The sequence below is a fragment of the Lathyrus oleraceus genome, chromosome 7 (assembly GCF_024323335.1).
Source record: "Lathyrus oleraceus cultivar Zhongwan6 chromosome 7, CAAS_Psat_ZW6_1.0, whole genome shotgun sequence".
Taxonomy (NCBI): Eukaryota; Viridiplantae; Streptophyta; class Magnoliopsida; order Fabales; family Fabaceae; genus Lathyrus; species Lathyrus oleraceus.
In genome coordinates, this window is record NC_066585.1 from 354,317,639 (window position 1) to 354,331,366 (window position 13,728).

The following is a 13,728-nucleotide window of genomic DNA, read 5'->3' on the forward strand; positions in this document are numbered from 1 at the left end:
GCATCGTTTAACTGACGTGAAATACATTCAAGCCTATCTTTATCTGCAGTGTATTTATCATTTTCTTTATTTACTGTTATTTTGTGACATCAATATCTCATTTGTACCGCCTTAGATAAACATTATAACAATAGTAATTGATAGATTGACAATTTGGTCTCTGTGGGATCAATAATCTTTTATATTACTCTGACGCGATTCGTGCACTTGCGAATATAGCGATCAAGTTTTTGGCGCCGCTGCCGGGGACCAACTTCGTCAAATTTTGTACCCTTTTGTTACACCGTCTAGACTAAGGCATTATTAGCCGGTAAATGCAAAGAACCCGTAGTACAGAAAATTTAGTAGATCCTTTAGCGGAACCTGAACGTTACACTCGTACACGCCTCTTACTCATCTGAATTAAGAAAGCTATGATCGAGAATCGCAACCGGAGACCTATTAAGGAATTTGCCCAACCCTCTGACGAGGTACCTAGTTCTAGTTCTAGTATAGTAAACCCCCTCATTCCTGCCAATAATTTCGAACTAAAACCATCTTCACTGCAATTAGTGCAACAAAACCAATTCGCGGGTCTCGCTACTGAGAACCCAAATCAACATTTAAAAGTCTTTATCCAACTGGCCGACACCTTTAAATCCAACGGTGCTTCACCTGATGCGATTCGTTTTAAGACAATTTCCTTTCTCCCTCAGAGATAGAGCACGTTCGTGGTTAGATTCACTTCCAGCTAACTCAATAACTAGCTGGGAAGACCTTATGAGAGTATTCCTTGCTAGATATTTTCCCCCTAGTAAGACTGTTGTTCTTCGAGTCCAAATAACTAAATTTACTCAAAACCAAGGAGAATCACTTTTTGAAGCTTGGGAGAGATACAAGGAGCTGTTAAGAGTCTGTCCACACCATGGCCTAGAACAATGGCTGATCGTTCATACCTTCTACAATGGACTCCATTATAACACAAAGATGAGCATCGACGCTGCCGCTGGCGGCACGTTGATGAACAAAGCTTACCCTGAAGCTTGTGACCTAATTGAGGATATGGCCCAAAACCATTACCAATGGGGAACTGAACGAGCATCAGTAGAGAAAAAGGAGACCCAAGGTGGAACACATGAGATAAGTTCTATGGACATGATGCAAGCGAAAATGGACGCTTTAGCCCTTAAGGTCGAACATATTTCTACAAGCTCTAACACCGCAGCGGCAATCCATACAGAGTGTGAACTTTGTGGATCTAAAGGACACAAATCGGCGGAATGTAACCTTTTGAACGACCTGAACACCGACCAAATGAATTACGCCCAAGGTAACCCATTTTTAAACACTTACGACCCTGGATGGAAGAATCACCCAAATTTTTCCTATAAAAACCCGAACGCTATCCAAAATTTTGCACCTCAAAGACCACAAGGTTTTCAAGCCCAAAAACCAAATCAACCTATGCAAGCTGTGCCCCAGAAGCCTAACTTGAGAAGATCATGGAGAACTTTATATCAGGCCAGACTCAGCAAAATAAAGAATTCCTAAACAAGAACATTCACGTAAAAGAACTGATAATGCAATTAGGGACTAAGGTAGATCAGATGATTACTCACAATAAGATGCTTGAAACCCATATCTCACAGGTAGCACAAAATCGAGCCCCGCAAACTACACATGGAGGATAATTCCCTAAACAACCTCAACTCAACCATCGATGGCAAGCCAACGCTATCACATTACGAAGTGGGACCGCTTATGATGGGCCTTATAACCCAACAATGGGAGAGTCCAAAGCTTCTAAAGAAAACATACCTACCAACGAAGGAGGGGAACCAGTGGAACCCGAAAAACAAACCGACCAAGAAGGAGAAGCCAAGGATAAAACTTACCAACCACCACCCCCGTACAAACCACCAATCCCATATCCTCAAAGACTTAAGAAAAACCAATATCGATAACCAATACCAAAAGTTTATAAAAGTAATAGAGAAGCTTCATGTAGAGATTCCTTACACCGAAGCCATCACCCATATTCCATCTTACGCCAAATTTCTCAAAGGCATCTTAACCAACAAGCGTAGGCTTGACGATCCCAAACCCTTGGAATGCAACTTTTTTTCCGAGAATAAACTTGCTAAGAAGGAGAAAGACCCTGGGAGTTTTTCTATACCTTGCATTCTAGGGAGTCATGAGATCGACAAAGCTTTCCTAGACTTAGGCGCTAGTGTGAGTTTAATGCCCTTAGCTGTGTATAAAAGGTTAAACTTAGGAGAATTACAACCAAGTAAGATGTCCCTCCAATTACCCGATAGATCTGTTAAGTATCCTGTAGGCATATTAGAAGACATCCCCGTTAGGATTGGTCAACTTTATATCCCGACAGGCTTTGTGGTCATGGATATCAAGGAAAACGACGATATCCCTATCCTTTTAGGTAGACCATTTTTATCAACAGCTGAAGCTATAATAGATGTTAAAAGAGGAAACTTAACTTTCGAAGTAGGAGATGAAAAGATAGAGTTTATTCTTTCAAAGTTACTGATGGCACCAATCATAAGAGACGCATGTTACGCAATTGATATCATAGATGAATGCATAAGGGAATTTGATCAAGAAGAACCTATGATCGAACCATTTTCTAACCCGAATGAAAAGGATTACGAGCTGAAGGAAACAAAACCTCACACTAACAAATGTTTGGCCCTTACTCCAGACCTTTCACCAAACTTTCAACAACCAGCTGAAGAACTTAAGGAATTTCCCAAGAATAGTTAGTGCCACCTTAGACCAAGACGAGGAAAACCAACTCTTGAATGTTTTACGAAAATACCCCTCTGCCTTAGGATACAACATCTATGATTTAAAAGGTATAAGCCCATCCGTGTGTATGCACAGGATCTCACTAAAGGATGATTCAAAACCTTCCAAAGAACATCAGAGAAGAATCAACCTTGTAATGAGTGAGGTGGTAAAGAAGGAAGTCCTTAAACTGCTAGAAGCTGGTATAATCTATCAGATCTCCGATAGTAAATGGGTAAGTTCTGTACATGTGGTACCCAAAAAAGGAGGCATCACAGTTGTGCAGAACGGGAAGGGAGAGCATGTGCCTAAACGTATAGAAGGCGGATGGCGTATGTGCACAGACTATAGGAAACTCAATAAGGCAACTAGGAAATACCATTTCCCACTTCCATTCATAGATCAAATGCTTGAGCGTCTTGCCATACACTCTTACTTTTGTTATCTGGATGGATATTCTGGATTTTTCCAAATACCCATACACCCCGAGGATCAAGAGAAAACAACCTTCACCTGTCCTTATGGAACATTTGCTTACAGACGAATGCCGTTTGGACTCTGCAATGCACCAGCTACTTTCCAACGTTGTATGATGTCAATCTTCGCAGATTATCTCGACGGAATTATGGAAGTGTTCATGGATGATTTCTCGGTATGTGGGTTTGACTTTGAGAATTTCCTCATTAATCTTGAGAAAATCCTAGAAAGATGCGTAGAAGTTAACCTTGTATTAAACTGGGAGAAATGCCACTTTATGGTTAAAGAAGGCATAGTGTTATGACATATAATAACTGAAAGAGGCATTGAGGTCGACAAAGCAAAGATAGAAGTGATAGAAAACCTTAACCCTCCTAAGACTATTAAAGAAGTCTGAAGTTTTCTTGGACACGCCGGTTTTTACCGACGCTTTATCAAAGATTTCTCTAAAATAATAAAACCCCTGACCGGCCTTCTGATGAAAGACGTTCAATTCATTTTCAATTAAAAATGCATTGAAGCCTTTAATCATTTAAAACAAGCGCTAGTTTCAGCACCCATTTTACAAACTCCGGATTGGACTCAACCTTTTGAAATAATGTGTGATGCTAGCGATTTCGCTGTAGGAGCTGTTTTAGTACAAAGAAAAAAAAAGAAATTACATGTGATATATTACGCTAGTAGAACCCTAGATGCCGCTAAACTCAATTATACGACAACAGAGAAGGAACTCCTAGCTATAGTTTTTGCAATTGATAAATTTAGGTCTTATCTTGTTGGATCTAAGATTATAGTCTATACAGACCATGCGGCTATCCGTTACCTTATAAGAAAAAAGGATGTGAAACCTAGGTTACTCAGATGGATCCTTTTGCTACAAGAGTTCGACTTAGATATCTGAGACAAAAAGGGAACAAAAAACATAGTTGCTGACCATCTTTCTAGACTAGAGCATTTGAAGCCAGACCATTTACCTATAAATGATGATTTCACCTATGACAAATTGATAGCTAAGTTAGATACCGTTCCCCTTGAACCTGATAGAGACAACTTTGGAACAATTTCAGAGATTAGCAAAGTACCATGGTACACTGATTTTGTGAATTATCTAGCCGTTGATATCATACCACCTGACCTCAATTATCAACAAAAGAAGAAGTTCTTTAAAGATGTAAGACATTTCTATTGGGACGAACCACTCCTTTTTAAAAGAGGAACATATAACATCTTTAGACGTTGCGTCCCGGAAGAAGAAGTTAGAAATATCATAGAGCATTGTCACTCTTCACCCTATGGTGGACATTCAAGCATATACAAGACATACGCTAAGATCCTTCAAGCTGGTCTTTATTGGCCAACACTATGGCGTGATGTCCATACTTATATTGTCCAATGTGATCGGTGCCAGCGCGCTGGAAACATCTCAAGACGCGACGAAATACCTTTAAAGAACATCAAAGAAGTGGAATTATTTGATGTTTGGGGTATTGATTTCATGGGACATTTTCCATCTTCGATGGGAAAAAAGTATATTTTGGTAGTCGTCGACTATGTGTCCAAATGGATAGAAGCTATAGCCTCACCCACTAACGACCCAAGAGTAGTCACCAAGTTGTTTAAAAACAATATTTTCCCCATATTTGGAGTACCACGACTTGTCATAAGTGATGGTGGATCACATTTTATATCCAGGATATTCGATAAACTCTTAAGAAAGTATGGAGTAAAACACAGAGTAGCAACACCATATCATCCCCAGACTAATGGTCAAGTGGAAGTATCAAACAGAGAGATTAAGAAAATCTTTGAAAAAACAGTTTCAATATCCAGAAAAGATTTGTATGAAAAGCTAACAGAAGCATTGTGGGCTTACAGAACTACTTACAAAACCCCTATTGGAACTACACCATACCAGTTAGTCTATGGAAAGTCATGCCACTTACCTTTTGAACTTAAGCACAAAGCATATTGGGCCATCAAGACCCTGAATTTGGATTACCTAGCATCTGGCGAGAAGCGAATCCTCGATATCCACATATTGGAGGAACTCCGCCAGAATGCTTACGAGAATGCCATTATATACAAAGAAAGAACCAAAGCATGGCATGACAAACGGATTGTGAAAAGGACTTTAATATAGGTGACTCTGTTCTCCTTTTCAATTCCAGATTACGAATTTTTCTAGGTAAGTTGCGTTCGAGATGGACAGGCCCCATTAAGGTTTCCAAAATCCTCAAATCTAGAGCAGTTGAAATCCGGAACAATTCCTGTAATCCGTTTGTGGTAAATGGACAAAGACTGAAGCAATATCAAGAAGGTGACATCCCCACAGAATGCCCTGGCCATACTCTGGTCGACCCTCCGGTTCCTACCTCTGATATATAAAATTCAAATCGTCAAGCTAACAACATTAAACAAGCGCTGCATGGGAGGCAACCCATGATTTCTTTTTCCTTTACTTCACTTTTACTATTTCGATTGATATTTTCATATGTTATATATATATATTTATATATATATGTATATATATATGTATATGTATATATATATATATATATATATATATATATATATATATATATATATATATATATATATTTATATATATGTTTAGACTAACAGTTGCAATATTTGCAATTTCAGGTGTCCTCTGTTTTTAATCTAACTTTTCAGGATGGAGAATTTCGACACTATGCCAGTGATCTTTCGTGACCCAGTACAGGAGCAAGGCTACGCCATGCTTTCCCAGCGTCCAATGCTGCCCACCAGATATCCTAATTCAAGCTGCATGGAAGCATTAGGCATTGAGCCTAGTGTCAGGCATTTGTGCAGTCAGTTGCAATGGGATGAGTATACTGAAGCGATGCATGTGACTTACAGGAACCTCACTTTGGAGTTCTTGAGTTTGCTGAACTACGAGCCCTATGTTGGTCACGCTAGTGATGGTGGCTACATTAATTTCAGGATGTTTGGAATATAGTACACCTTCAACCACAAGCGTTTTGGGGACTTACTTGGATTTCAGACTACTTATGATGCCTCATCTGAGCTCCCCATGAGATATTTCATGAGTAGAGACGTTGAGAAGTTCTTGAGTGACATTACATGTGGAGGTAGCCCTGACCTTTCCACCCAAATCTCTAACAAGATCCATAATCCTGCTTTCAGATATTTTCAGATGATTATTGCCCACACCTTCTTGGGGAAGAGTGACACTGATACACACGTAAGTTCTGAAGAGATTTTCTTCATGTACTGTACCACTCAATCACACCCAGAAGCTTGCGGGGATTTTCTGATCGAGAGTCTCTATCTTAATGCTCGCTCCGCTGTGAGTCCTATACATGTTGGAAGCACGGTAACCCATATAGCCTCCTCCCTAGGACTTGATAGAAGGCTATTTCACCTAACATCTTACTGCAGTTATACTTTGATGGATATTGACTTCTGTATGGACCGTGGCCTCATGAGGAGATCTTCTTTCCACCCAGATCAATACAGGCTCTTGATCGAGGGTGAGACTATCCACTACTTTACTTTACCAGACCCTCAGGTAACTTGTGTTTACAGTCAGGCCAACAGGGCGTATGCCATAGAAGACCAAGGCAAGACAATAGATGAGCAGAGAATCCCACCTGAAATAGAGCATAATCCAGCACCTACCAGGATCAAAATCCTCACCAATAATCCAAATCTTTAGAGTCCAAACATGCATTCTAAGCTTGTTAAGCTTCGTATGGAGATAGCCTAGCTCCGTCAGGAGCTCGCTGACATTGCTTTGCAGGTCGAAGTGTCAGATGCCACACATGCCACTGAAGCCGATATACTAAACAATGAGATCGTTGACCTTAAACACCAGATTTCAGAGCTCCGAGGATCCGAAGTTAAGGAGACTCCATTATTCCTTGGACATTGATGATATCACCGACCGAGAGATTCCGTTTGCTTTACTTATTTCCCATTATTAGACTTATTATTTATGCTTGTTTTTCTTTTCTTTTTGACTTTATGCTTGCTTTTCCTTTCCTAGTATCTCTCGACCCGTGACTTATTACTATCTATTCATATATATATATATATATATATGTATATATATATATATATATATATATATATATATATATATATATATATATATATATGTGTGTGTGTGTGTGTGTGTGTGTGTGTGTGTGTGTGTGTGCGTGTGTGGGTGTGCGTGTGTGTGTGTGTGTGCGCGTGTGTGCGTGTGTGCGTGTGCGCGTGTGTGCGTGTGCGCGTGTGCGTGTGTGTGTGTGTGTATGTGTGTGTGTGTTACTATTATTATGTTTTTATTTCCTTTTTACTTTACTTTTTTTATTTTGTCATTTATCAAGCTTAATCAAAATAAAAAAGGCAGCATGTTATGGAAGCCTATGTACACCCCCTATGCAAAATGAGGAAAAAGTTGTAGCCCAAGAGCAAGGAACAAGCCCAACCCAAACAACAAGTCCGGATTCATGGCGGGCGCCATGGGGTCTGTACCATTTACGGGACATAATCCCTAAATCCCCCATTTTTGCATTCTTCAACCTCTCAAAACCCATTTTTTCCTCCTTCCACCTCATTGAAGTCCACAAAAATTCCCAACTTCATCATTCTAACTCCAACCCATTATCATTCCCAAACTTCACTCATCAATTTCCTCCACCAAAAACCCACCACAATCCCATTTTCACTTCCTTACCATAAAAACCCATTTTCTCTTCACTTACCATCAATGGCTGGAATAGAATTCAACAATATCATCCTTCGCGGAGGGAAACCTGGAGAGCGTCAGAACAAAATTTTACAGAAGTTGCAAACACGGGAAATTCTCGCCACCAGGTATATAGATGAGGATTGTTTGTATACTTTAGGGACACATCATAGTGTTTTTCATATTCTAGATAATTTAGGACTGCATGAGATTTTTGCTAATAAGGAACCCACCTATGATAGGTTGACCAGGGAATTTCTGAGTTCCCTAATTTACACCGTTCATCCTGGCACTGCTAGCGCGGTTGGTACCGTATGTTTTAGAATGTTCAATGTTGAATATGAGTACACTACCGACGCCTTAGCAGGTTTGTTAGGAATGCCTTACGGAGAGGGTGCCATTTGTGAGACACCCTTAGATACAAAATGGGCACTCGAAGCATTTAACTTTTGGAATAGATTATCGAATGTGGCTGCCACATCTTTTGAAGGAATTTTATCCTCCACTATTCATAACCCGACCATTCGTATTTTTTGACATCCTTTGGCATGTACTATTTTTGGTCGGGAAAATTCTAATAAAGTAAATGCTCGCGAGTTGCTATTTTTATAGGTTTGCCTTACTAATCGAAGGATCAATCATGTTCCTTTTATGCTTGCACATATGTCCGCCATTTTGAAAAAAGGAGGAACCATTTCTTTTGGTGGATTAATACTTCTATTGCTAGAGCACTAAATCTCAATGCTGAGTTAGCTACCTTAGAACCGCTCCCTCACCGCACCATTAACTTGAAATTTTTGAAGGATATAAAATTGTGCAAGGTGCGGCGAGCAGGAGGTTATAACCTCATGGTCCATGATGTAGCTATACCGAGTGTTGTTTTATCTTGCTCTCAGCGTACAGATGTGCAACATGCAAGGAACTGGACATATGATCTAGATGATCCACATTTTACCGGACCTTTGCCACCTAATGTCCCTATGGACGATGGGCAAGGGACCGATGATGAGTATGACTGGCACGACCAGTCCCCTGCTCATGATATTCCTACACACATTGCATCACCTGCACACACTGCACCTTCTTCTGACCATTTTGCAGGTATCACTCCTGGTTTTTACATCACTGAGGATATGTGGCGCGAGCACCTGGCTCGAGAAGAAAGGCGTGACGACATTCTAAATACCATAAACTAACAATTGATTGATAATATGAGTTTTATGGTAGCCTCCCAGCAGCGCACTGAGCGCGCACATCAGACTATCACGGAGTCCTTGCTTGCGATCACTAATGAGCAACATCGCCAGCAACAGGCTATTGAGCGGCAATTCACACTTATCGAGGCCACCCAAGGGTCTCTCTTAGGTCGCTCTAGGCAGCTACAGGAAGGTCTTAGCCGTCGTAGCAGGAGTCGTCGACCCAGGCATCCTGACCAGGCATCCTGACCAGGGCGGTGACGGTGCCGGTGATCAGCCATAGTTCTCTCTCTTTTAGGTTACTCCTACCCTATCTCATATCGAAACATTGAGGACAATGTTCAGTTTAAGTATGGGAGGAGGTTTTTATCGCTTTCCTTTATTTTCAGTATGTTTTGTGTGTTTTAGTTGTTTGCTTTTCTTTCAATAAAATAACATGTGTTTGACGAGTCATCTGTGTGGTGTATCCGTACTTCTCCCATTTCTTTAGCCTTATCAAAAAATTTGTGAGCAAAGAAAATAGTGTATTTTGAATATTCAGGCTATAAGACAGGTTTATGACAGGATGTAAAAGATTTGGGAAAACTTTTTCTAAAAATCGATATCGTCTTGACACCGTAGGCTTCATGATTATAAGAGTCGATCCTGATACCCCATATGCTGTGGCCCTAATTTTTGTTCCAAATAAGTCCTTAAGTAGTTTATTCTAGCAGTCAGCTCCGACTTAAGCATGCTCTACGTAGGGGACCGATGAAAATAAGTGAATGATCATAAAAAATTCTGCTTTGTTCTCTAGTTGTATGAAATTCCGGGCTAGGTGACTCTCACACGGTCATTTAACCCAGCAAAATAAAGAGGTTTGCGAAACATGCAGAAAAATAAAAAAATATATAATAATATGCCCATTGTTGGTTGGTTCAGAGGTATCTGGTGCTGAACTTGGTAGGGTGGATTACGATCCAATCCCCCACAACTACAATTGGGTTAAATAAAGGGGCTACACCAACTTATGTACCAAATCCCCATGCTTAAGATCATAATCACTAACCGATCACCTTACTATGAGTATGTACGGATAACAGGCTTAATGTAATTGCACCTGAATGAAAAAAAGGACTTGAAGAAGATGAAAAGAAGGCCTTGGTATGGTGGGGTGATATGGATTGATTTGTATAGGAACGAAGCCTATGACCACATTTGCAGAAAGTGTCACTATAATATCCTTAGTTTGATTCGTTAGTACCTATCAATACATTCCTTGAATGAACTTATAAGCCTTTTTAGCCTTGAATTAACTCTGGTTGATATTGTTTTTCTTGCATGAGCTATAAAGAGTTTTGCTTGAGGACAAGCAAAGGTTTAAGTCTGGGAGAATTTGATAACACTGAATCACACAGCGTATTTGACTCGGATTGCACATGTTTATTAGGTCTTTATTATCATTTTGCTTGTGTTATGCTTTCTTTTGTGTTGTTTTCAGGTATTTATCTCTTTCAGGACCTTTGTAGAAGAAACGAAGCAAAAAGACCAAAAAATTAGGGTTTTTGGCAAATATTGTACTCACGGCGTTCTGCATAGCGGCCGCTATAGGAGAAGCCAAGACACATCAGCCCTCAACCAGGAGGAAACTACCACGATCCCATGAACTTCCCCATTTACTCACATGGCGGGCGCCACCTTTGAATTCCACATTCCCACTAAAGAGCAGTTGAAGGGCATCCTGGTCTTTGCATGCTGTTGAGTTCCTCTATAAATAGGTCATTCTAGTTCACTTCCAAATCATCCAACTTAGTTTATAACACTAAGACTATAATATCATCTGTAAAAGCGGTAATCCGTCACATCGAGGCGTTATCGCACCTTAGTGTAATTGAGTTGGAGCACTTTGATTTTGCCGTCATCTTTATTTTCAAAGTCAAAGGTTCATTTACTTCTTTGTACCAGATTTAAAGCCTCCGTTTGGAGTAGGTTCTAATTTAATCGCCTTTTTATTTTACTTGCCATGCCTTACTTTATTTAATTCCTTGTCATGCTTTACTTTATTTAGTTTCCTGCCATTGTCTTTACTTTATTTAATTTCCTGCCATTGTCTTTACTTTATTTAATTTTCATGCCATTATCTTTATTGCTCATTTTAATTCTTTTACACGCTTTACTTGTTCTTCGCGCCTTACATTCTAAACTTTTTTTCATCATGTTCAATATCGTTGTATTTGTTTGTATTACCATGTCTGGCTAAATCTTTCAAAGGTTAGAATGTAAGGATCGCGGTTAAAGAGATGTTTCACATATTGCATATGTAGAAATGCTTTAGGGGCTGTTTTGATTTTTAATTCGAGTTTTCTAAAACAAACTTGGTTAATTTTAACTACTCAAGGAGTGCGAAAGCACCCTGGCTTAGTTAACTAGGAATTTTTATCACTTTAAGGAAAAACGATTTTTGAAACAGTTTTCGGACGCGTTGGTAGATTTAAAATTAGGAAACTCCTTGGGTAAACTTTCCGAATCAAAATCACTTTTCAACTAAGCTTACGAGTCTTATTTCTTAAAAATAGGGTTACTACTTAAACGTTCTACGCACTTTTTATAAGTGACAATAAAAGGCCTTAATTTAAGGGGAAACTCGGTTCTGAATACGCGAAAGCGACAGTTCCTGTTAAATGGATTCTTTTCAAGCGTAGAAAATATTGCCCCATAAGTAGTTCTATTTAGACAATCGAAGCATCGTTTAACTGACGTGAAATACATTCAAGCCTATCTTTATCTACACTGTATTTATCATTTTCTTTATTTAGTGTTATTTTGCGACATCAATATCTCATTTGTACCGCCTTAGATAAACATCGTAACAATAGTAATCGATAGATTGACGATTTGGTCTCTGTGGGATCGATAATCTTTTATATTACTCTGACGCGATTCGTACACTTGCGAATATAGCGATCAAGTTTTTGGCGCCGTTGCTGGGGACCAACTTCGTCAAATTTCGTACCCTGTTGTTACACCGTCTAGACTAAGGCATTATTAGCCGGTAAATGCGAAGAACCCGTAGTATCGGAAATTTAGTAGATCCTTTAGCTGAACCCGAATGTTACACTCGTACACGCCTCTTACTCATCCGAATTAAGAAAGCTATGGCCCAGAGTCGCGACCGAAGACCTCTTAAGGAATTTGCCCAACCCTCTGACGAGGGACCTATTTCTAGTATAGTAAACCCCCTCATTCCTGCCAACAATTTCGAACTAAAACCATCTTTACTGCAATTAGTGAACCAAAACCAATTCGCGAGTCTCGCTACTAAGAACCCAAATCAACATTTCAAAGTCTTTATCCAACTGGCCGATACCTTTAAATCCAACGGTGCTTCACCTGATGCGATTCATTTAAGATTATTTCCTTTCTTCCTCAGAGATAGAGCACGTTCATGGTTAGATTCACTTCCAGCTAACTCAATAACTACCTGGGAAGACCTTATAAGAGTATTCCTTGCTAGATATTTTCCCCCTAGTAAGACTGCTGTTTTCGAAACTAAATAACTAGATTTACTCAAAACCAAGGAGAATCACTTTTTAAAGCTTGGGAGAGATACAAGGAGCTGTTAAGAGTCTGTCCACACCATGGCCTAGAACAATGGCTGATCGTTCATACCTTCTACAATGGACTCCATTATAACACAAAGATGAGCATCTACGCTGCCGCTGGTGGCACGTTGATGAACAAACCTTACCCTAAATCTTGTGACCTAATTGAGGATATGGCCCAAAACCATTACCAATGGGGAACTGAATGAGCATCAGTAGAGAAAAAGGAGACCCAAGGTGTTACATGAGATAAGTTCTATGGACATGATGCAAGCGAAAATGGACGCTTTAGCCCTTAAGGTAGAACATATTTCTACAAACTCTAACACCACAGCGGTAGTCCACACAGAGTGTGAACTTTGTGGATCTAAAGGACACAAATTGGTGGAATGTAACCTTTTGAACGACCTGAACATCGGCCAAGTGAATTACGCCCAAGGTAACCCATTTTCAAACACTTACAACCCTGGATGGAAGAATCACTCAAATGTTTCCTATAAAAACCAGAACCCTATCCAAAATTTTGCACCTCAAAGACCACAAGGTTTTCAAGCCCAAAAACTAAATCAACCTATGCAAGATGTGCCCCAGAAGCCTAATCTTGAGAAGATCATGGAGAACTTTATATCATGCCAGACTTAGCAAAATAAAGAATTCCTAAACCAGAACATTCACGTAAACAAACTGATGACGCAATTAGGGACTAAGGTTGATCAGATAATTACTCACAATAAGATGCTTGAAACCTAGATCTCACAGGTAACACAAAACCAACATAAAAGAATTATTTACATTTTTGTGTTTGATAAGACCGGTCTTATGCCTACGTACCAACATAAAAAGGAGGGATCAAAACCTCGTAGTTCGTGGTAAAAATTTCAAAGATGGGTGGATTGATTTTAACAAAAGCTTAAAGATCTTTTGTTATCAATGGCAGAATACTCAACCAAACATCCACCGATAATGAGGGCTT

General features: G+C 39.7%; 1 non-coding gene and 1 pseudogene across 1 annotated transcript; both read right to left on the reverse strand.

Annotated features, from left to right (window-relative positions):
• Positions 1–804: 804 nt before the first annotated feature.
• Positions 805–911, reverse strand: LOC127108980 (small nucleolar RNA R71). Its single transcript, XR_007796471.1, has one exon. It is a non-coding gene; the product is annotated as a small nucleolar RNA R71 (small nucleolar RNA).
• Positions 912–12,699: 11,788 nt separating this feature from the next.
• LOC127109378 (uncharacterized) lies at positions 12,700–12,798 on the reverse strand (annotated as a pseudogene).
• Positions 12,799–13,728: the final 930 nt, after the last annotated feature.